The sequence below is a fragment of the Eleutherodactylus coqui genome, chromosome 1, assembly GCF_035609145.1.
Source record: "Eleutherodactylus coqui strain aEleCoq1 chromosome 1, aEleCoq1.hap1, whole genome shotgun sequence".
In the NCBI taxonomy this organism is placed as follows: domain Eukaryota; kingdom Metazoa; phylum Chordata; class Amphibia; order Anura; family Eleutherodactylidae; genus Eleutherodactylus; species Eleutherodactylus coqui.
Window position 1 is genome coordinate 209,075,552 of NC_089837.1, and position 22,300 is coordinate 209,097,851.

At 46.4% G+C, this 22,300-nt stretch overlaps 1 protein-coding gene and 3 pseudogenes across 1 annotated transcript in view; 3 read left to right on the forward strand and 1 right to left on the reverse strand.

Annotated features, from left to right (window-relative positions):
• The window catches only part of ADAT2 (adenosine deaminase tRNA specific 2), a 628,714-nt gene that overhangs the window by 540,585 nt on the left and 65,829 nt on the right, over positions 1-22,300 (reverse strand). The window lies entirely within an intron of this gene.
• On the forward strand, positions 913-6,392 carry LOC136576773 (rab-like protein 3 pseudogene; annotated as a pseudogene).
• Positions 10,887-15,787, forward strand: LOC136576853 (rab-like protein 3 pseudogene; annotated as a pseudogene).
• On the forward strand, positions 19,944-21,414 carry LOC136576924 (rab-like protein 3; annotated as a pseudogene).

Genomic DNA, 22,300 nt, shown 5'->3' on the forward strand with positions numbered 1-22,300 from the left:
TAGTTGCGTATAGGCAGCAGGTATATCCGCGACCATGAAGCACAATGGGCTCTGTGTCACGGATATCCGCAGTAAAATATAACATGCTGCGTTCTGTTTTCTGCAAGTGATTACATAATTCGGACCCGCTAATTTGAGCGGAATTGTGCAATCCAATACATTTGATTGATCTATGTATTACCGCTGATCAAACGCATGTGGAATTCGCAATTTCTATCCAGTCATGTGAGCCCGGCCTAATGGTAGATCTCTACTTTTTTATCAAGTGACTGGGGACCGCTCCACGAGGCCAACAGCACTGCTCCAGGCACTTCGTGACTGTTGGTTGCTGGGAGCAAAGAGATTTGAAATTTCTTGGGCTCCGCGGCTCCTGCGAATGTGTCCGGCAGTTTGCCGGGGGGCGTATGTGCAGAAGCCGGAAAGGTCCATGGAGGATGATCGTATCGGGATTCAAATGCGGAGGCCTCCGGTGAGATGTTTCATCTCCTCGCACTAATTGCATCAGTGAGGGGAGATGAAACTTCACCTTTTTAATAAAGTTTTAAATGATCGCAATTTGATCCCCGTGACATCTCCAGGCTCTCGGCTACCTCTGGTAGCTAGGAGCAGGGAGATTTTAAATTTCCCTGGCAATCCTTGACTTTTGCGCATGTGTCCGCCATAATGCTGACAGGCGCATGCACTGAAGCCGGGGTCAGGTCCATGGATAAAAATCCCATCGGGGGACAAATCCAAGGACCTTGGGTATGTAATTACATCTCCCCTCACAGATCAATCCGTTAGACGGAGATGAAACTTTAACTTTTTAAACTTTTTTTTTTACACTTTTTAACTCTCTGTGATCACCGTTATCCGATGGTTGGATAACGGTGATCATGTGACCAGGAACCACATATAGCCGTCCCCGGTGACATGTCCCTGCACTCGGCTATCTTTGACAGCCGGGTGCAAGGAGATTTTGAATTTGCCGGGCTCTCCAGCCTTCTGCGCATGCACGCCACATTGGCACATGTGCAGAAGCCCGTGGTAGGCCCTGATCGCATGGGAACATCATGGAAGAGGGGGGTGAGTATTTTCACCTCCCCTCATGGATCTGATCTATGAGGAGAGGAGGTGAAACTTTAACTTTTTAAAACTTTTTTTTTCACTTTTCCATGATCACGGCGGTCCCCGATGCCATCTCCTTCCTCCTGGCTACCTTCAGGAGCTGGGAGCCCAGAGATTTCAAATTTGCCGGGGCTCCTGGCCTTCTGTGCTACCTCCGGGCACCGACAGCATGGAGCTGTCACGTCCATAGCCCACGGGGCTTTAATCCCTGCAGGATGCATGTTTTACGTCCTCAGGGATTAAAGCCCACTTAGCTAGGATGTAAAGACACTATGGGCTGGCCACTAAGGGGTTAAAAATGATTGCAATAGCTGGTGCTAGGTAACTCAGGTTTTGGAAAATCGTCTTTGGTCCATTTGCTGTGTCATTACCAAGTCCTGGGAAACCCATCATAGACTGTTAGCTGTTCGGCGGATGTCCAGCTTCATGAGTATTGGAATAGGACCCCGTAGGAGAAGACATTTTATATTGAGTTGTGGGATGTTGAAGGGTCGCTGGGAAGTGCATGCAGCATGAAATGCACCAGAGCCGTGTTCTACAATGGTGTTAACGGTATTGTCCTCGTTCATGATCTCACAAACAAGTAGACATCTCATAACATGTACCGCTGGTGCTTAGAAGCTTTGAATCGAGATCTACAGCCAACGGGGGTACTGGTGACCAACGGGGACTATGACCGGGAGCAGTTTGCAAGCAACCAGATCCCTCTGCTGGTAATCGGCACCAAACTAGATCAGATCCCAGAGGCAAAATGGAACAAGATTCTAAACCACACTGCGTTTTTTTTTGCTGAGGACAGCGATCACAGGCACTGGCAATACAGGGCGCTGGTGTCCTGTTGCCATGGCAACCAGCCAGGCTCTTTGCGATTATATCGCGAGAGCCCGGCAACTTCACAGAGGGAGCGTGCTCCCTCTGTGAATCCTTCCCATGCCGCGATCTACATAGATCGCGGCAGGAAAGGAGTTAACAGCCAGGGGCGCATCTCTGATGCAACCCCGCTGTTGCAGCTGCCGGATAGTGTGAGATTGCTTAGGATCTCGCGCTATCCCAAGGACGTACGTTTACGCCTTGTTGCAGTAAGTACCCAGCTGCCAGGACGTAAACTTATACCCTGGAACGAGAAGGGGTTTAAAATGCCTCCACCAAATGTCCGGCTTCATCATTGTGTCATATGTGATGGATCTTGAGTCCCAAACAGCCTCACCCGAACCAAAGATTGTGAAACAAATACACAAGACACTTTCATTTGGTGTTTAATTGACAACATTTTATTTGAAATAACATTATATTTTTATTCAGTGTCTCAAATGTAAGATCAGACCAATTGCTATAAGAAGACACTGAAAATGGCGCATCCCCGACTCACAAAGAGTCATCATCCAGCACTCAGGAGAGGAAAAACCCCCTGTGGAGGAAACCTCTGGGGAGCCATGGCTGGAGGACGGCCCTCCATCTGGGCTTAAAGGGGTTGTCCCGAGGCAGCAAGTGGGTCTATACACTTCTGCATGGCCATAATAATGCACTTTGTAATGTACATTGTGCATTAATTATGAGCCATGCAGAAGTTATAAAAAGTTTTATACTTACCTGTTCCGTTGCTGGCGTCCTCGTCTCCATGGTGCCGACTAATTTTCGCCCTCCGATGGCCAAATTAGCCGCGCTTGCGCAGTCCGGGTCTTCTGCAGTCTTCTATGGGGCTCCGTGTAGCTCCGTGTAGCTCCGCCCCGTCACGTGCCGATTCCAGCCAATCAGGAGGCTGGAATCGGCAGTGGACCGCACAGAAGAGCTGCGGTCCACGGAGGAAGAGGCCATCTTCAGCGGTGAGTAGAGAAGTCACCGGAGCGCGGGGATTCAGGTAAGCGCTCCGGTGAGCTTTCTTTACCTCCCTGCATCGGGGTTGTCTCGCGCCGAACGGGGGGGGGGTTGAAAAAAAAAAAAACCCGTTTCGGCGCGGGACAACCCCTTTAAGGGGTTAATGCCAATATGTAACAGCATCTTTTATCAGAATTGATACATTTTATCATACTTACAGTAATACATCCTATAACAGAACATTACATATGACAGTTATTAGTAAACAAGGCGAGGGCAAAGCAGAGGCCCCGTGTGATGCCTAATGGAGATATCCAAATGTGACCTCTCCGGGCAGCGGATACTGGATATGACGGAGATCTGGCTGCAGCATCTGTCACCCCATGGATCGCTAGGGATAATAGACATGATCTGGCTGGCTGCGCAGTTATGGCTGATCGGGCTGGCTAGGTAAATATGGCTGATCTGGCTGGCTAGGCGGGTGTCCCCTCCTCCCTCACAGATGGTGAAGCTCCAGGTCTCCAGACACACCAAGCACCACGCTGCATCTGGCCGTATCCCCTTCCGTCATGGAGTTTTCTTGGATAGGCTCTTTATGACATAGGCCTAGCTGTGGATGACATCAGCACAGTTGCCGTGGTTACTGCAGGTGTTTATCACCAAGGCCTCATCCACTTGAAGTCACCCATAATTAACTGTTTAATGACTGGTACTCTCTTTTCTACAGAAGCCTATTAAAAAAATAAAATAAAATGATTGCAATGTAAAGTAGGTATGGTAAGTGTTAACCCCTTAGTGACAAAGCTTTTTAGTTTTTTTTTATTTTCGTTTTTTCCTCCCCCCTTTTAATAAAATCGTAACTCCTTTATTTATACATCGATGTAGCTGTATGAGGGTTTGTTTTTGCGGGCCGAGTTGTATTTTTCAATGGTATTAGTTAATGTACCATATAATGTACTGGAAAAACGTTAAAAAAAATTCTAAGTGGAGAGAAATAAAGAAAAAATCAAATTGGTACGTCTTATTTCTACGGCGCACAAACTGCAACAAAAATGACATGATAACTTTATTCTATGGGTCAGTGCGATTACTACGATACCAAACATATATTTCTTGCCTTTGTTGTACTACTTGTATTTTTTTCAACGACTTTTAATTTTTTTAATAATCATTTTCTGCCGCCATCTTCTGTGCGCAATAACTTTTTTATTTTTCTGCTGACATAGTTGTGCGATGGCTCATTTTCTGCAGGACATCCTGTAGTTTGCGTTGGTACCATTTTGGAATACATACCACTTTTTGTTCGCTTTTTATTGAATTTTTTTTGTGGAAACAGAGTGACCAAAAACTTGTGTGAACAGCCTCATTGAAATGAATGGGAGCGTTGTACAGCGTTTAGTGCTGGAAAAGCAGCGCTAAATGCTTTAGAAAGATGTGGCTTGGTGTTTTTTTGGAATGTCTAGAATGAATTATTGGATTTACAATGATAGGCATTCTGCCATGACAGCCCTGAGGCCTTTCAGAAGGCCGAGGCTGCCATGACACCCGCACGACTCCCTCCGACTTCATCGTAGGGGGCCGTACGGGATGATGTTCAGGGGATTTAAATGCTGCTGTCAGAATTGATTAACTGCTCCGATGAGCAGTTTATCACACCTGTTGCTACTTGGTGTCGGCTGTAAGAAACAGCCCGTGCCTGCGATGTATGGAGGGAGATCGCCTCGTAATCATTTTTCATAAATAGACCACCGATACAGGCCATTGCAGGTGACATTATCTGTCCTCAGCGTTATCACTGTGTTCTCTGTGCTGTTACATAGGACTGCAAGTGACATCTGCTGTACTACAGTATATCATCTGTTCTCAGCGTTATCACTGTATTCTCTGTGCTGTTACATAGGACTTCAGGTGACATCATTATCTGTCCTCAACGTTATCACTGTGTTCTCTGTACTGTTACATAGCACTGCAGGTTACATCTGCTGTACTACAGTACATAATCTGTCCTCCGTGTTATCACTGTGTTCTCTGTGCTGTTACATAGGACTGCAGGTGACATCATCTTCTTTCCTCAGCGTTATCACTGTGTGTTCTCTGTCGTGTTATATAGGACTGCAAGTGACATCATTATCTGTCCTCAGCATTATCACTGTGTTCTCTGTGCTGTTACATTGGAGAGCAATTTAACAGTACTGTACTGTACTAGTGTATTACACGTCGCTGATGATGGAGAAGGGTGGGTTGCACTAGCAGCAGAAGGAGGAGGAGATGCCAAGCAGGAGATCACATGGGTGCAGCAGCAAGGTCACGTGGGCCGGCACATGCCTGTGATATTAGAGTCAACCAATGTTAGTAGAGAACAAATTTTGGCTAAAAAAACAGCCTTACCTGAAATCGGCCTTAGTAGATGTCAATGCTAGTAGAGGTTTTACTGTGTATACTCGTATATATATGAAATTAGACTGTGATAGTACGATGAGTTCACTGTAGTTGAGAGACTATACTTGATTCTGCAAAGACTGGCAAATCGATAGTGTTACCAGAATCCTACAGTCTTGTGTTGCCAAGTGTTATATTAATAAAGTATACAAAACTGTGTTACAACACTGAAGCCTGCATGTTACCTGAAGTGTTTGTACTATTGAAACCCACACGCCAGTTGAAGTGCCCGTACTGTTGATTCATGTACACTGCTTAACTACAGTCTGTGAAACTAACAGTGACTGTACCACTAATTGGCTGCCAAGTAAAGAGTGTTAAAACTTGCTGCAATGTTTGCTTCGTCTTGTAGCTCTCCTTCAAGGCGGGACACCCCCACAGATGACCAGTTGTAGTGCCATTGCTGACTAGGAGGAGAAGAAAGGCAAGACTCCAGTGGACAAAAGGGCACAAAATGGAATCACTGAGCAGTGGAAAAACATTACCTGATCAAATGAATCCAGATTACTGTTGCACCGTGCTGATAGGAGGGACAGAATGAGGCACAAGCAGCATGGAGTGATGAACCCTTCCTACTAGGTGTCAGGCTGGTAGAGGTGGATAATGGTGTTGTGACTGTTTTCTTGCACACGCTGGGTCCTCTGATGCGTAGGGATGGATGCTATGATGAATTGGCATAGCCTGAAGGTCAAAGGTGGCTCAACACGCTACTAGATCGGTCTTTCTAAGAAAGTGGCCATTCAGTGTATGTGGTCCAATATACAGTACTAAAGAACTCCAAAGAGCCTGCTAGAAGAAGCCAGGTTTATACTGCAGCAAGAGATAGGGTGTTGAACAGGCAAGTAGGCTGATATCAGGTAATTTCTGCTTACCTCTCTGGATTTCTCTGGATTCAGGACTACGTCTGCAGCCAGCCCATCGCCAAGGTTGCTTATTGTAATGCCTCTGTGCTGTCTCTGCAAGAACTCCATACTCAGTACTCTGTCTATCACCCTCCTACACACTGGAGGGAAATGGGCATCCAAATATAGACTTTGCTAGAAAAATATAGGTAACACAACTTTCTGTGCCACATGCACCCCCAAGCTGCCCTGCTATTTTGGTTTCCCACTGACTGTAACAACCAGGCTATGGCTACTTCCATACCCTATGACAGTGATGACAAACCTTTTAGGGCTCATGTCCACGGGCAAAATAAGAATTAAAATCCGCAGCGGATTTTAACTCTTCTTCTGCCCGCGGATCCGCACCCCATAGGGATGCATTGACCACCCGCGGGGTAGATAAATACCCGCGGATGGTCAATAAAAGGGATTTAAAAAAAAATGGAGCATGAAAAAATCTGGACCGTGCTCCATTTTCATGTGGGTCTCCCGCGGGGACGGCTCCCGCGGGCTTCTATTGAAGCCTATGGAAGCCGTCCGGATCCGCGGGAGACCTAAAATAGGAATTTAAAAGAATTACTCAACCGGAGCGGGCGCGGAAGGTCTTCGCTTCCTCACGGCCGGATCTTTGTTGCTTCGGCTCGGCGGATGTGCCCGGCGCATGCGCGCGGCACTTCGGTGACGTGCCGGCGACGTGCCGCCGGCGTGACGAATTCATCCGCCGGCCGAAAAAGGAGATCCGGCCGTGAGGAAGAGAAGGCTTTCCCCGCCCGCTCCGGATGGGTAAATGCTTTTAAATTCCTATTTTCAGCGCTCATGTCCGCGGGGCAGGAGGGACCCGCTGCAGATTCTCCATGGAGAATCTGCAGCGGATCTGATTTTCCCCGTGGACAAGAGGCCTTAGAGACTGAGTGCCCAAACTGCATCCCAAAACCCACTTATTTATTGCAAAGTGCCAACAGTTCAGGGGGCGGGGCTTATCACGATGTATGATTTTTACCTCCGTCGTTATAAAAAGGACAGGGCTGCTTCAAAATAGACAGTGTGCAGATTTTGACAACTTTTTGGATGCAGAAATACTGCTGAATTCGCACGTTAATTACCGCCACATGTAAACATACCCCAGCAGTAATAGTGACCCCCATGGCGACCCAGCTGTAATAGTGTCCCCCACAGTGGCCCCAGTGGTAATAGTGCAACCCACAGTGACCCCAGCGATTATAATGACATCCCACTGTGGCCCCACTGGTAATAGTGACATCCCACAGGGGCACTAGTGGTTATAGTGACACTGCACAGTGGCCCCAGTAGTAATAGTGATCTCCCACAGCGGCACTAGTGGTTATAGGGACATTGCACAGTGGCCCCAGTAGTAATAGTGATCTCCCACAGCGGCACTAGTGGTTATAGTGACATTGCACAGTGGCCCCAGTAGTAATAATGACATCTAACAGTGACCCCAGCGGTAATAGTGACATCCCACAGCGGCCCCAGTGGTAATAATAAGATCCCACAGCGGCCCCCAGTAGTAATAGTGACATCCCACTGCAGCCCCCAGTAGTAATGGTGCCCCCCTGAGACCCATATACTTACCCCCTCCTCCTCGTGGAAGCACCGCCACTCCTCTGCTTGGCGCTGCTAGCAGCGCTCATCCCAGGTGCACACTGTGTCGTCAGTGTGCTGCTGGACGCCTCCTCTCCCTGCTCTCACGGAACCTAAGAGGAAACTGAAATCACAATGTGCACCTGGATCAGCACAGCTAGCAGCGCAGGTGAGTGAATACCTGCAGGGGAGCCGCAGCTGCTGCCGGTATTCACTACCGTGATGAACGTCTGACGACGGCGTTTACCAGCAGGGAGGGCTCTGCGCACCGCCTTTGATTGAAAACTACATGTTATCAGCCAATGAAAAGCTGATTGCATGTTGCTTACAGCTTCTCTGCTGTCCCCAATCACTTCATTGCTTGTTGATAAAAGTGGTTTTCCGGGCCATAACTATTGATAACATCCTCAGGATAGGCGATCAACAGTTTATCAGAAAGGATCCGCCACTCAGAATCCCCACAGATCAGCTAATTGAAGTGACAGCAGTGCTCGGGTGAGAATCATGTCACTTCAGTCCATACAAGGCACAGCACTGTACATTGCATAGTGGCTGTGCCTCGTATTGCAGCTTATATTCTTATAACGATAAGGGCTGCAGATAAGGGGGTGCTGTGGTTTTGATGAATACCACACAATATGAGCAGGAGATTCTTCATCAACTGGGAGAGGAAAAAGTGTATGAGAGTCTAGATAGAAATCCGACAGAGTGTTTTCAAAAACAATTACGCATCCTTTTCAATGAAGCCTTGGTTGAAGGAGTCATTGATCAGACTCTTGCTAATTATCTGGATGTTGCATACTTTAAAACTCTGATAATTTATACCCTGTCTAAAATACATAAAAATTAAAAAAAGAACCCTGGGCGGCCCATCGTCCCTGACTGTGACTCATTGTTTGAGAATATCTCCACGGAAAAAAAGTATGATTTTGATTCTTTTGGCAATTGTGTCAATTTAAAAACTGTTTTTTTGTACAGCACACATAAAAATGAAGACTTGCACCTCAAAATGGATACCCCTGTTTGTCCTGTGTTCAGAAACATACCCATTGTGGCCCTAATCTACTTACAGGACACATGGCGAGGCCTATAATGCAGGGAACAGCCGTTGGATTTCAGGGTGCAACTGAATAAATTCCAGGCCGCATTGCCCACTTGTAGAGCCCTTGAGCGGCCAAAACAATAAAGAACCCCCGCAAATGACCTAATTTAGAAAACTAGACCCCTTAATGAATTCCTGTAGGGGTGTACTGCGTATTTTTAACTCACAGTTTTTGAATGAATCTAAGCAAAGCAGAAGGAAATAATTACGATTTTTTAGTTTTTTGGCAACTGTGTCATTTTAAACACAATGTACAGCAAATAAATGAATGAAGACTTGCACCCCAAAATGGATACCCCTGTTTGTCCTGTGTTCAGAAACATACCCACTGTAGCCCCAATCTACTTATAGGACACATGGCTAGGCCTATAATGGAGGGAATACCCGTTGGATTTCAGGGCACAACTGAATAAATTCTAGGCCCCATTGCCCACTTGTGCAGAAAAAAATTGACTCCCTAAAAATAATCCCCCCCATCTCCATTTTTTCCCATTCTTTAAATCTTAAATAAAAGTAATAATGTAAACTGCTTGGTATGTCTGAAGACAGGGGTAATTACAGAGGCAGGTTGGAATGGGCACATGGGGCAATTAAACCGGGCATCCCATCTGCTCCCATACTTTTTGGGGGGTACTTCTTGACCTCAGCGGCAAGGATGGGGTGTAAAAAGTGGCGCTGTGTGAGGCTTCATAATCTTGCTGAGGTGCGGCTGTCTCACACAGAAGGTGCTCAGCAGGCTGCTCCTGGAACTGCAGGAAGGCGAACGTTCCTGGATCTTCTTGTAAATTACGTATTACAGGTAGCGGTCCGAATAATGCCGGACTCATACAGCCGTATGTGGAATCTGCTTACGGAGTCCTGCAGTGGATCCCAGCTGTGAGCCCGGCCGTGGCCCTGCATATGGCCGTGTACTGCGCATAACTGTGTACTCACACAGGCGGTCATGCGCAGTACACCTATATTTGCTTATATTTCCCGCGCCAACGCTTAGCAATGATGCGGGTACCTGCAACCCGTACACAATGTAGTTGCGTATAGGCAGCAGGTATATCCGCGACCATGAAGCACAATGGGCTCTGTGTCACGGATATCCGCAGTAAAATATAACATGCTGCGTTCTGTTTTCTGCAAGTGATTACATAATTCGGACCCGCTAATTTGAGCGGAATTGTGCAATCCAATACATTTGATTGATCTATGTATTACCGCTGATCAAACGCATGTGGAATTCGCAATTTCTATCCAGTCATGTGAGCCCGGCCTAATGGTAGATCTCTACTTTTTTATCAAGTGACTGGGGACCGCTCCACGAGGCCAACAGCACTGCTCCAGGCACTTCGTGACTGTTGGTTGCTGGGAGCAAAGAGATTTGAAATTTCTTGGGCTCCGCGGCTCCTGCGAATGTGTCCGGCAGTTTGCCGGGGGGCGTATGTGCAGAAGCCGGAAAGGTCCATGGAGGATGATCGTATCGGGATTCAAATGCGGAGGCCTCCGGTGAGATGTTTCATCTCCTCGCACTAATTGCATCAGTGAGGGGAGATGAAACTTCACCTTTTTAAAAAAGTTTTAAATGATCGCAATTTGATCCCCGTGACATCTCCAGGCTCTCGGCTACCTCTGGTAGCTAGGAGCAGGGAGATTTTAAATTTCCCTGGCAATCCTTGACTTTTGCGCATGTGTCCGCCATAATGCTGACAGGCGCATGCACTGAAGCCGGGGTCAGGTCCATGGATAAAAATCCCATCGGGGGACAAATCCAAGGACCTTGGGTATGTAATTACATCTCCCCTCACAGATCAATCCGTTAGACGGAGATGAAACTTTAACTTTTTAAACTTTTTTTTTTACACTTTTTAACTCTCTGTGATCACCGTTATCCGATGGTTGGATAACGGTGATCATGTGACCAGGAACCACATATAGCCGTCCCCGGTGACATGTCCCTGCACTCGGCTATCTTTGACAGCCGGGTGCAAGGAGATTTTGAATTTGCCGGGCTCTCCAGCCTTCTGCGCATGCACGCCACATTGGCACATGTGCAGAAGCCCGTGGTAGGCCCTGATCGCATGGGAACATCATGGAAGAGGGGGGTGAGTATTTTCACCTCCCCTCATGGATCTGATCTATGAGGAGAGGAGGTGAAACTTTAACTTTTTAAAACTTTTTTTTTCACTTTTCCATGATCACGGCGGTCCCCGATGCCATCTCCTTCCTCCTGGCTACCTTCAGGAGCTGGGAGCCCAGAGATTTCAAATTTGCCGGGGCTCCTGGCCTTCTGTGCTACCTCCGGGCACCGACAGCATGGAGCTGTCACGTCCATAGCCCACGGGGCTTTAATCCCTGCAGGATGCATGTTTTACGTCCTCAGGGATTAAAGCCCACTTAGCTAGGATGTAAAGACACTATGGGCTGGCCACTAAGGGGTTAAAAATGATTGCAATAGCTGGTGCTAGGTAACTCAGGTTTTGGAAAATCGTCTTTGGTCCATTTGCTGTGTCATTACCAAGTCCTGGGAAACCCATCATAGACTGTTAGCTGTTCGGCGGATGTCCAGCTTCATGAGTATTGGAATAGGACCCCGTAGGAGAAGACATTTTATATTGAGTTGTGGGATGTTGAAGGGTCGCTGGGAAGTGCATGCAGCATGAAATGCACCAGAGCCGTGTTCTACAATGGTGTTAACGGTATTGTCCTCGTTCATGATCTCACAAACAAGTAGACATCTCATAACATGTACCGCTGGTGCTTAGAAGCTTTGAATCGAGATCTACAGCCAACGGGGGTACTGGTGACCAACGGGGACTATGACCGGGAGCAGTTTGCAAGCAACCAGATCCCTCTGCTGGTAATCGGCACCAAACTAGATCAGATCCCAGAGGCAAAATGGAACAAGATTCTAAACCACACTGCGTTTTTTTTTGCTGAGGACAGCGATCACAGGCACTGGCAATACAGGGCGCTGGTGTCCTGTTGCCATGGCAACCAGCCAGGCTCTTTGCGATTATATCGCGAGAGCCCGGCAACTTCACAGAGGGAGCGTGCTCCCTCTGTGAATCCTTCCCATGCCGCGATCTACATAGATCGCGGCAGGAAAGGAGTTAACAGCCAGGGGCGCATCTCTGATGCAACCCCGCTGTTGCAGCTGCCGGATAGTGTGAGATTGCTTAGGATCTCGCGCTATCCCAAGGACGTACGTTTACGCCTTGTTGCAGTAAGTACCCAGCTGCCAGGACGTAAACTTATACCCTGGAACGAGAAGGGGTTTAAAATGCCTCCACCAAATGTCCGGCTTCATCATTGTGTCATATGTGATGGATCTTGAGTCCCAAACAGCCTCACCCGAACCAAAGATTGTGAAACAAATACACAAGACACTTTCATTTGGTGTTTAATTGACAACATTTTATTTGAAATAACATTATATTTTTATTCAGTGTCTCAAATGTAAGATCAGACCAATTGCTATAAGAAGACACTGAAAATGGCGCATCCCCGACTCACAAAGAGTCATCATCCAGCACTCAGGAGAGGAAAAACCCCCTGTGGAGGAAACCTCTGGGGAGCCATGGCTGGAGAACGGCCCTCCCTCTGGGCTTAGGGGGTTAATGCCAATATGTAACAGCATCTTTTATCAGAATTGATACATTTTATCATACTTACAGTAATACATCCTATAGCAGAACATTACATATGACAGTTATTAGTAAACAAGGCGAGGGCAAAGCAGAGGCCCCGTGTGATGCCTAATGGAGATATCGAAATGTGACCTCTCCGGGCAGCGGATACTGGATATGACGGAGATCTGGCTGCAGCATCTGTCACCCCATGGATCGCTAGGGATAATAGACATGATCTGGCTGGCTGCGCAGTTATGGCTGATCGGGCTGGCTAGGTAAATATGGCTGATCTGGCTGGCTAGGCGGGTGTCCCCTCCTCCCTCACAGATGGTGAAGCTCCAGGTCTCCAGACACACCAAGCACCACGCTGCATCTGGCCGTATCCCCTTCCGTCATGGAGTTTTCTTGGATAGGCTCTTTATGACATAGGCCTAGCTGTGGATGACATCAGCACAGTTGCCGTGGTTACTGCAGGTGTTTATCACCAAGGCCTCATCCACTTGAAGTCACCCATAATTAACTGTTTAATGACTGGTACTCTCTTTTCTACAGAAGCCTATTAAAAAAATAAAATAAAATGATTGCAATGTAAAGTAGGTATGGTAAGTGTTAACCCCTTAGTGACAAAGCTTTTTAGTTTTTTTTTTATTTTCGTTTTTTCCTCCCCCCTTTTAATAAAATCGTAACTCCTTTATTTATACATCGATGTAGCTGTATGAGGGTTTGTTTTTGCGGGCCGAGTTGTATTTTTCAATGGTATTAGTTAATGTACCACATAATGTACTGGAAAAACGTAAAAAAAAATTCTAAGTGGAGAGAAATAAAGAAAAAATCAAATTGGTACGTCTTATTTCTACGGCGCACAAACTGCAACAAAAATGACATGATAACTTTATTCTATGGGTCAGTGCGATTACTACGATACCAAACATATATTTCTTGCCTTTGTTGTACTACTTGTATTTTTTTCAACGACTTTTAATTTTTTTAATAATCATTTTCTGCCGCCATCTTCTGTGCGCAATAACTTTTTTATTTTTCTGCTGACATAGTTGTGCGATGGCTCATTTTCTGCAGGACATCCTGTAGTTTGCGTTGGTACCATTTTGGAATACATACCACTTTTTGTTCGCTTTTTATTGAATTTTTTTTGTGGAAACAGAGTGACCAAAAACTTGTGTGAACAGCCTCATTGAAATGAATGGGAGCGTTGTACAGCGTTTAGTGCTGGAAAAGCAGCGCTAAATGCTTTAGAAAGATGTGGCTTGGTGTGTTTTTTGGAATGTCTAGAATGAATTATTGGATTTACAATGATAGGCATTCTGCCATGACAGCCCTGAGGCCTTTCAGAAGGCCGAGGCTGCCATGACACCCGCACGACTCCCTCCGACTTCATCGTAGGGGGCCGTACGGGATGATGTTCAGGGGATTTAAATGCTGCTGTCAGAATTGATTAACTGCTCCGATGAGCAGTTTATCACACCTGTTGCTACTTGGTGTCGGCTGTAAGAAACAGCCCGTGCCTGCGATGTATGGAGGGAGATCGCCTCGTAATCATTTTTCATAAATAGACCACCGATACAGGCCATTGCAGGTGACATTATCTGTCCTCAGCGTTATCACTGTGTTCTCTGTGCTGTTACATAGGACTGCAAGTGACATCTGCTGTACTACAGTATATCATCTGTTCTCAGCGTTATCACTGTATTCTCTGTGCTGTTACATAGGACTTCAGGTGACATCATTATCTGTCCTCAACGTTATCACTGTGTTCTCTGTGCTGTTACATAGCACTGCAGGTTACATCTGCTGTACTACAGTACATAATCTGTCCTCCGTGTTATCACTGTGTTCTCTGTGCTGTTACATAGGACTGCAGGTGACATCATTATCTGTCCTCAGCATTATCACTGTGTTCTCTGTGCTGTTACATTGGAGAGCAATTTAACAGTACTGTACTGTACTAGTGTATTACACGTCGCTGATGATGGAGAAGGGTGGGTTGCACTAGCAGCAGAAGGAGGAGGAGATGCCAAGCAGGAGATCACATGGGTGCAGCAGCAAGGTCACGTGGGCCGGCACATGCCTGTGATATTAGAGTCAACCAATGTTAGTAGAGAAAAAATTTTGGCTAAAAAAACAGCCTTACATGAAATCAGCCTTAGTAGATGTCAATGCTAGTAGAGGTTTTACTGTGTATACTCGTATATATATGAAATTAGACTGTGATAGTACGATGAGTTCACTGTAGTTGAGAGACTATACTTGATTCTGCAAAGACTGGCAAATCGATAGTGTTACCAGAATCCTGCAGTCTTGTGTTGCCAAGTGTTATATTAATAAAGTATACAAAACTGTGTTACAACACTGAAGCCTGCATGTTACCTGAAGTGTTTGTACTATTGAAACCCACACGCCAGTTGAAGTGCCCGTACTGTTGATTCCTGTACACTGCTTAACTACAGTCTGTGAAACTAACAGTGACTGTACCACTAATTGGCTGCCAAGTAAAGAGTGTTAAAACTTGCTGCAATGTTTGCTTCGTCTTGTAGCTCTCCTTCAAGGCGGGACACCCCCACAGATGACCAGTTGTAGTGCCATTGCTGACTAGGAGGAGAAGAAAGGCAAGACTCCAGTGGACAAAAGGGCACAAAATGGAATCACTGAGCAGTGGAAAAACATTACCTGATCAAATGAATCCAGATTACTGTTACACCGTGCTGATAGGAGGGACAGAATGAGGCACAAGCAGCATGGAGTGATGAACCCTTCCTACTAGGTGTCAGGCTGGTAGAGGTGGATAATGGTGTTGTGACTGTTTTCTTGCACACGCTGGGTCCTCTGATGCGTAGGGATGGATGCTATGATGAATTGGCATAGCCTGAAGGTCAAAGGTGGCTCAACACGCTACTAGATCGGTCTTTCTAAGAAAGTGGCCATTCAGTGTATGTGGTCCAATATACAGTACTAAAGAACTCCAAAGAGCCTGTTAGAAGAAGCTAGGTTTATACTGCAGCAAGAGATAGGGTGTTGAACAAGCAAGTAGGCTGATATCAGGTAATTTCTGCTTACCTCTCTGGATTCAGGACTACGTCTGCAGCCAGCCCATCGCCAAGGTTGCTTATTGTAATGCCTCTGTGCTGTCTCTGCAAGAACTCCATACTCAGTACTCTGTCTATCACCCTCCTACACACTGGAGGGAAATGGGCATCCAAATATAGACTTTGCTAGAAAAATATAGGTAACACAACTTTCTGTGCCACATGCACCCCCAAGCTGCCCTGCTATTTTGGTTTCCCACTGACTGTAACAACCAGGCTATGGCTACTTCCATACCCTATGACAGTGATGACAAACCTTTTAGAGACTGAGTGCCCAAACTGCATCCCAAAACACACTTATTTATTGCAAAGTGCCAACAGTTCAGGGGGCGGGGCTTATCACGATGTATGATTTTTACCTCCGTCGTTATAAAAAGGACAGGGCTGCTTCAAAATAGAAAGTGTGCAGATTTTGACAATGTTTTGGATGCAGAAATACTGCAGAATTCGCACGTTAATTATCGCCACGTGTAAACATACCCCAGCAGTAATAGTGACCCCCATGGCGGCCCAGCTGTAATAGTGTCCCCCACAGTGGCCCCAGTGGTAATAGTGCAACCCACAGTGACCCCAGCGATTATAATGACATCCTACAGTGGCCCCACTGGTAATAGTGACATCCCACAGCGGCACTAGTGGTTATAGTGACACTGCACAGTGGCCCCAGTAGTAATAATGAAAATTCACTGAAAAGCACCCAAAAATTGATGAATTTATTTATAGTGTTATTAAAATATAACTTTTTTTTACAAATTTTCATTTAAAATAAAATGTAACACACTACCTATAACTCAGCACACACCGGGGACTAGACAGACACTAAAAAAACAAACAAAGAACGGAAAAAAAAGTGAAAAGTGACATAATTATTGATCATATTCAGCCTTTGGATGATAAATTGGTCACGTAGTGATTGAAGTGACACAATTGCTGATGGTATTCAGCCCTCAGATGAGATATATACAGATATCACTATTGGATTTAAAGGGATATAATTAACCATCGTCTCCGATTTATTATGAGACAGTAACAATGAGATTGGGACAATGGTCCTTCACATAGAGGCAATATAAGTGTTAACTGTCCCTTGGAGGATTGTATGCTAATCATCAGAACAAGCCCCTAAAAGCATAGGCCACTGGAGGTCTCAAATTGGTGAATACCAACGTATGAGAATCACCAACCAGTGGCAACTTATGAGGAAAGAAAAAACGTATGATCTCTTGACATAGTGTCTGAAACACACTTTATCCCTTTAGTTTCCTTGTCTGTCCCCTTTTTTCTGTTCTTTGTTTGTTTTTCTAGTGTCTGTCTAGTCCCCGGTGTGTGCTGAGTTATAGGTAGTGTGTCACATTTTGTTTTAAATGAAAATTTGTAATAAAAGTTATATTTTAATAACACTATAAATAAATTCATCAATTTTTGGGTGCTTTTCAGTGAATTTTGATTTCAAGTCTAAAGGACCCCTTTGTCTCTGTGATTTTCAGTAGTAATAAAGACATCTAACAGTGACCCCAGCGGTAATAGTGACATCCCACAGTGGCACTAGTGGTTATAGTGACATTGCACAGTGGCCCCAGTAGTAATAATGACATCTAACAGTGACCCCAGCGGTAATAGTGACATCCCACAGCGGCCCCAGTAGTAATAATGAAATCCCACAGCGGCCCCCAGTAGTAATAGTGACATCCCACTGCAGCCCCCAGTAGTAATGGTGCCCCCCTGAGACCCATATACTTACCCCCTCCTCCTCGTGGAAGCACCGCCACTCCTCTGCTTGGCGCTGCTAGCAGCGCTCATCCCAGGTGCACACTGTGTCGTCAGTGTGCTGCTGGACGCCTCCTCTCCCTGCTCTCACGGAACCTAAGAGGAAACTGAAATCACAATGTGCACCTGGATCAGCACAGCTAGCAGCGCAGGTGAGTGAATACCTGCAGGGGAGCCACGGCTGCCGGTATTCACTGCCGTGATGAACGTCTGACGGCGGCGTTTACCAGCAGGTAGGGCTCTGCGCACCGCCTTTGGCACGCGTGCCATAGGTTCGCCACCACTGCCGTATGGTAACACCACACCACGATGATGATTAATAAAGTGTACATGTGAATGTACTTTTATCTACACAATAAACAGTTTTATTACACACATTGTAACAGTATACAACTTTCTACTTCTCTCTCCCTTAGGAGTTTATCATCTATATTCCAATATCTGCTGACTGAAAACTACATGTTATCAGCCAATGAAAAGCTGATTGCATGTTGCTTACAGCTTCTCTGCTGTCCCCAATCACTTCATTGCTTGTTGATAAAAGTGGTTTTCCGGGCCATAACTATTGATAACATCCTCAGGATAGGCGATCAACAGTTTATCAGAAAGGATCCGCCACTCAGAATCCCCACAGATCAGCTAATTGAAGTGACAGCAGTGCTCGGGTGAGAATCATGTCACTTCAGTCCATACAAGGCACAGCACTGTACATTGCATAGTGGCTGTGCCTCGTATCGCAGCTTATATTCTTATAACGATAAGGGCTGCAGATAAGGGGGTGCTGTGGTTTTGATGAATACCACACAATATGAGCAGGAGATTCTTCATCAACTGGGAGAGGAAAAAGTGTATGAGAGTCTAGATAGAAATCCGACAGAGTGTTTTCAAAAACAATTACGCATCCTTTTCAATGAAGCCTTGGTTGAAGGAGTCATTGATCAGACTCTTGCTAATTATCTGGATGTTGCATACTTTAAAACACCGATAATATATACCCTGTCTAAAATACATAAAAATTAAAAAAAGAACCCTGGGCGGCCCATCGTCCCTGACTCTGACTCTGACTCTGATTTTGATTCTTTTGGCAATTGTGTCAATTTAAAAACTGTTTTTTTGTACAGCACACATAAAAATGAAGACTTGCACCTCAAAATGGATACCCCTGTTTGTCCTGTGTTCAGAAACATACCCATTGTGGCCCTAATCTACTTACAGGACACATGGCGAGGCCTATAATGCAGGGAACAGCCGTTGGATTTCAGGGTGCAACTGAATAAATTCCAGGCCGCATTGCCCACTTGTAGAGCCCTTGAGCGGCCAAAACGATAAAGAACCCCCGCAAATGACCTAATTTAGAAAACTAGACCCCTTAATGAATTCCTGTAGGGGTGTACTGCGTATTTTTAACTCTCAGTTTTTGAATGAATCTAAGCAAAGCAGAAGGAAATAATTACGATTTTTTAGTTTTTTGGCAACTGTGTCATTTTAAAAACAATGTACAGCAAATATGTGAATGAAGACTTGCACCCCAAAATGGATACCCCTGTTTGTCCTGTGTTCAGAAACATACCCACTGTAGCCCCAATCTACTTATAGGACACATGGCTAGGCCTATAATGGAGGGAATACCCGTTGGATTTCAGGGCACAACTGAATAAATTCTAGGCCCCATTGCCCACTTGTGCAGAAAAAAATTGACTCCCTAAAAATAATCCCCCCCATCTCCATTTTTTCCCATTCTTTAAATCTTAAATAAAAGTAATAATGTAAACTGCTTGGTATGTCTGAAGACAGGGTTAATTACAGAGGCAGGTTGGGATGGGCACATGGGGCAATTAAACCGGGTATCCCATCTGCTCCCATACTTTTTGGGGGGTACTTCTTGACCTCAGCGGCAAGGATGGGGTGTAAAAAGTGGCGCTGTGTGAGGCTTCATAATCTTGCTGAGGTGCGGCTGTCTCACACAGAAGGTGCTCAGCAGGCTGCTCCTGGAACTGCAGGAAGGCGAGCGTTTCTGGATCTTCTTGTAAATTACGTATTACAGGTAGCGGTCCGAATAATGCCGGACTCACACGGCCGTATGTGGAATCTGCTTACGGAGGCCTGCAGTGGATCCCAGCTTTGAGCCCGGCCGTGGCCCTGCATATGTCCGTGTACTGCGCATAACTGCGTCCTTACACAGGCGGTCATGCGCAGTACACCTTTATTTGCTTATATTTCCCGCGCCAACGCTTAGCAATGATGCGGGTACCTGCAACCCGTACACAATGTAGTTGCGTGTAGGCAGCGGGTATATCCGCGACCATGGAGCACAATGGGCTCTGTGTCACGGATATCCGCAGTAAAATAGAACATGCTGCGTTCTGTTTTCTGTAAGTGATTACGTAATTCGGACTCGCTAATTTGAGCGGAATTGTGCAATCCAATACATTTGATTGATCTATGTATTACCGCTGATCAAACGCATGTGGAATTCGCAATTTCTATCCAGTCATGTGAGCCCGGCCTAATGGTAGAGCTCTACTTTTTTTATCAAGTGACTGGGGACCGCTCCACGAGGCCAACAGCACTGCTCCAGGCACTTCGTGACTGTTGGTTGCTTGGAGCAAAGAGATTTGAAATTTCCTGGGCTCAGCGGCTCCTGCGAATGTGTCCAACATTTTGCAGGGGGGCGTATGTGCAGAAGCTGGAAAGGTCCATGGAGGATGATCGTATCGGGATTCTAATGCAAATGCAGATGTTTCATCTCCTCGCCCCAATTGCATCAGTGAGGGGAGATGAAACTTCATCTTTTTAAAAAACTTTTATATGATCGCAATTTGATACCGGTGATCACGTGACTAGTAACCGCATATCGCGGCTCCCCGTGACATCTCCGGGCTCTCAGCTACCTTTAGTAGCTAGGAGCAGGGAGATTTTAAATTTCCCTGGCAATCCTTGACTTTTGCCTATGCGTCCGCCATAATGCTGACAGGCGCATGCGCTGAAGTCGGGGTCAGGTCCATGGATAAAGATCTTTGACAACTGGGTGCAGGGAGATTTTGAATTGGCCGGGCTTTCCAGCCTTCTGCGCATGCACGCCACATTGGCACATGTGCAGAAGCCCGTGGTAGGCCCTGATCGCGGGGGAACATCATGGAAGAAGAGGGTGAGTATTTCCACCTCCCCTCATGGATCTGATCTACGAGGGGAGGAGGTGAAACTTTAACTTTTTAAAACTTTTTTTTTCACTTTTCCATGATCACAGCGGTCCCCAATGCCATCTCCTTCCTCCTGGCTACCTTCAGGAGCTGGGAGCCCAGAGCTTCAAATTTGCCGGGGCTCCTGGCCTTCTGTGGTACCTCCGGGCACCGACAGCATGGAGCTGTCACGTCCATAGCCCACGGGGCTTTAATCCCTGCAGGATGCATGTTTTTACGTTCTCAGGGATTAAAGTCCACTTAGCTAGGACGTAAAGGCACTATGGGCTGGTCACTAAGGGGTTAAAAATGATTGCAATAGCTGGTGCTAGGTAACTCAGGTTTTGGAAAATCGTCTTTGGTCTATTTGCTATGTCATTACCAAGTCCTGGGAAACCCATCATAGACTGTTAGCTGTTTTGTGGATGTCCGGCTTCATGAGTATCGGGAGGGGTCCCCGTAGGAAAATACACTTTATATTGAGTTGTGGGACGTTGGAGGGTCGGTTCGAAGTGCATGCAGCATGAAAAGCACCAGAGCAGTGTTCTACAATGGTGTTAACGGTATTGTCCTCGTTCATGATCTCACAAACAAGAAGACATCTCATAACATGTACCGCTGGTCCTTAGAAGCTTTGAATCGAGATCTGCAGCCAACAGGGATGCTGTGACCAACGGGGACTATGTCCGGGAGCAGTTTGCAAGCAACCAGATCCCTCTGCTGGTGATCAGCACCAAACTAGATCAGATCCCAGAGGCAAAATGGAACAAGGTTCTAAACCACACTGCGTTTTTTGGCTGAGGACAGGGATCACAGGCACTGGCAATACGGGGCGCTGGTATCTGGTGTCCTGTTGCCATGGCAACCAGCCAGGCTCTTTGCGATTATATCGCGAGAGCCCGGCAACTTCACAAAGGGAGCGCGCTCCCTCTGTGAACCCTTCCCATGCCACGATCTACATAGATCGCGTCAGGGAAAGGGTTAACAGCCAGGGGCGCATCTCTGATGCAACCCCGCTGTTGCAGCTGCCGGATAGTGCAGATTGCTTAGGATCTCACGCTATCCCAAGGACGTAAGTTTACGCCTTGTTGCAGTAAGTACCCTGCTGCCAGGACGTAAACTTATACCCTGGAACGAGAAGGGGTTTAAAATGCCTCCACCAAAAAATGCCTCCAGAAAAAAAATGGACTCCCTAAAAATAATCCCCCCATCTCCATTTTTTGCCATTCCCAAAATCTTAGATAAAACTAATAATGTAAGCTGCATGGTATGTCCAAAGACAGGGGGTAATTACAGAGGCAGGTTGGGATGGGCACATGGGGCAATTAAACCGGGTATCCCTCCTGCTCCCATACTTTTTGGGGGGTACTTCTTGACCTCAGCGGCAAGGATGGGGTGTAAAAAGTGGCGCTCTGTGAGGCTTTATAATCTTGCTGAGGTGCGGCAGTCTCACATAGAAGGTGCTCAGCAGGCTGCTCCTGGAACTGCAGGAAGGCGAGCGTTCCTGGATCTTCTTGTAAATTACGTATTACAGGTAGCGGTCCGAATAATGCCGGACTCACACGGCCGTATGTGGAATCTGCTTACGGAGGCCTGCAGTGGATCCCAGCTTTGAGCCCGGCCGTGGCCCTGCATATGTCCGTGTACTGCGCATAACTGCGTCCTCACACAGGCGGTCATGCGCAGT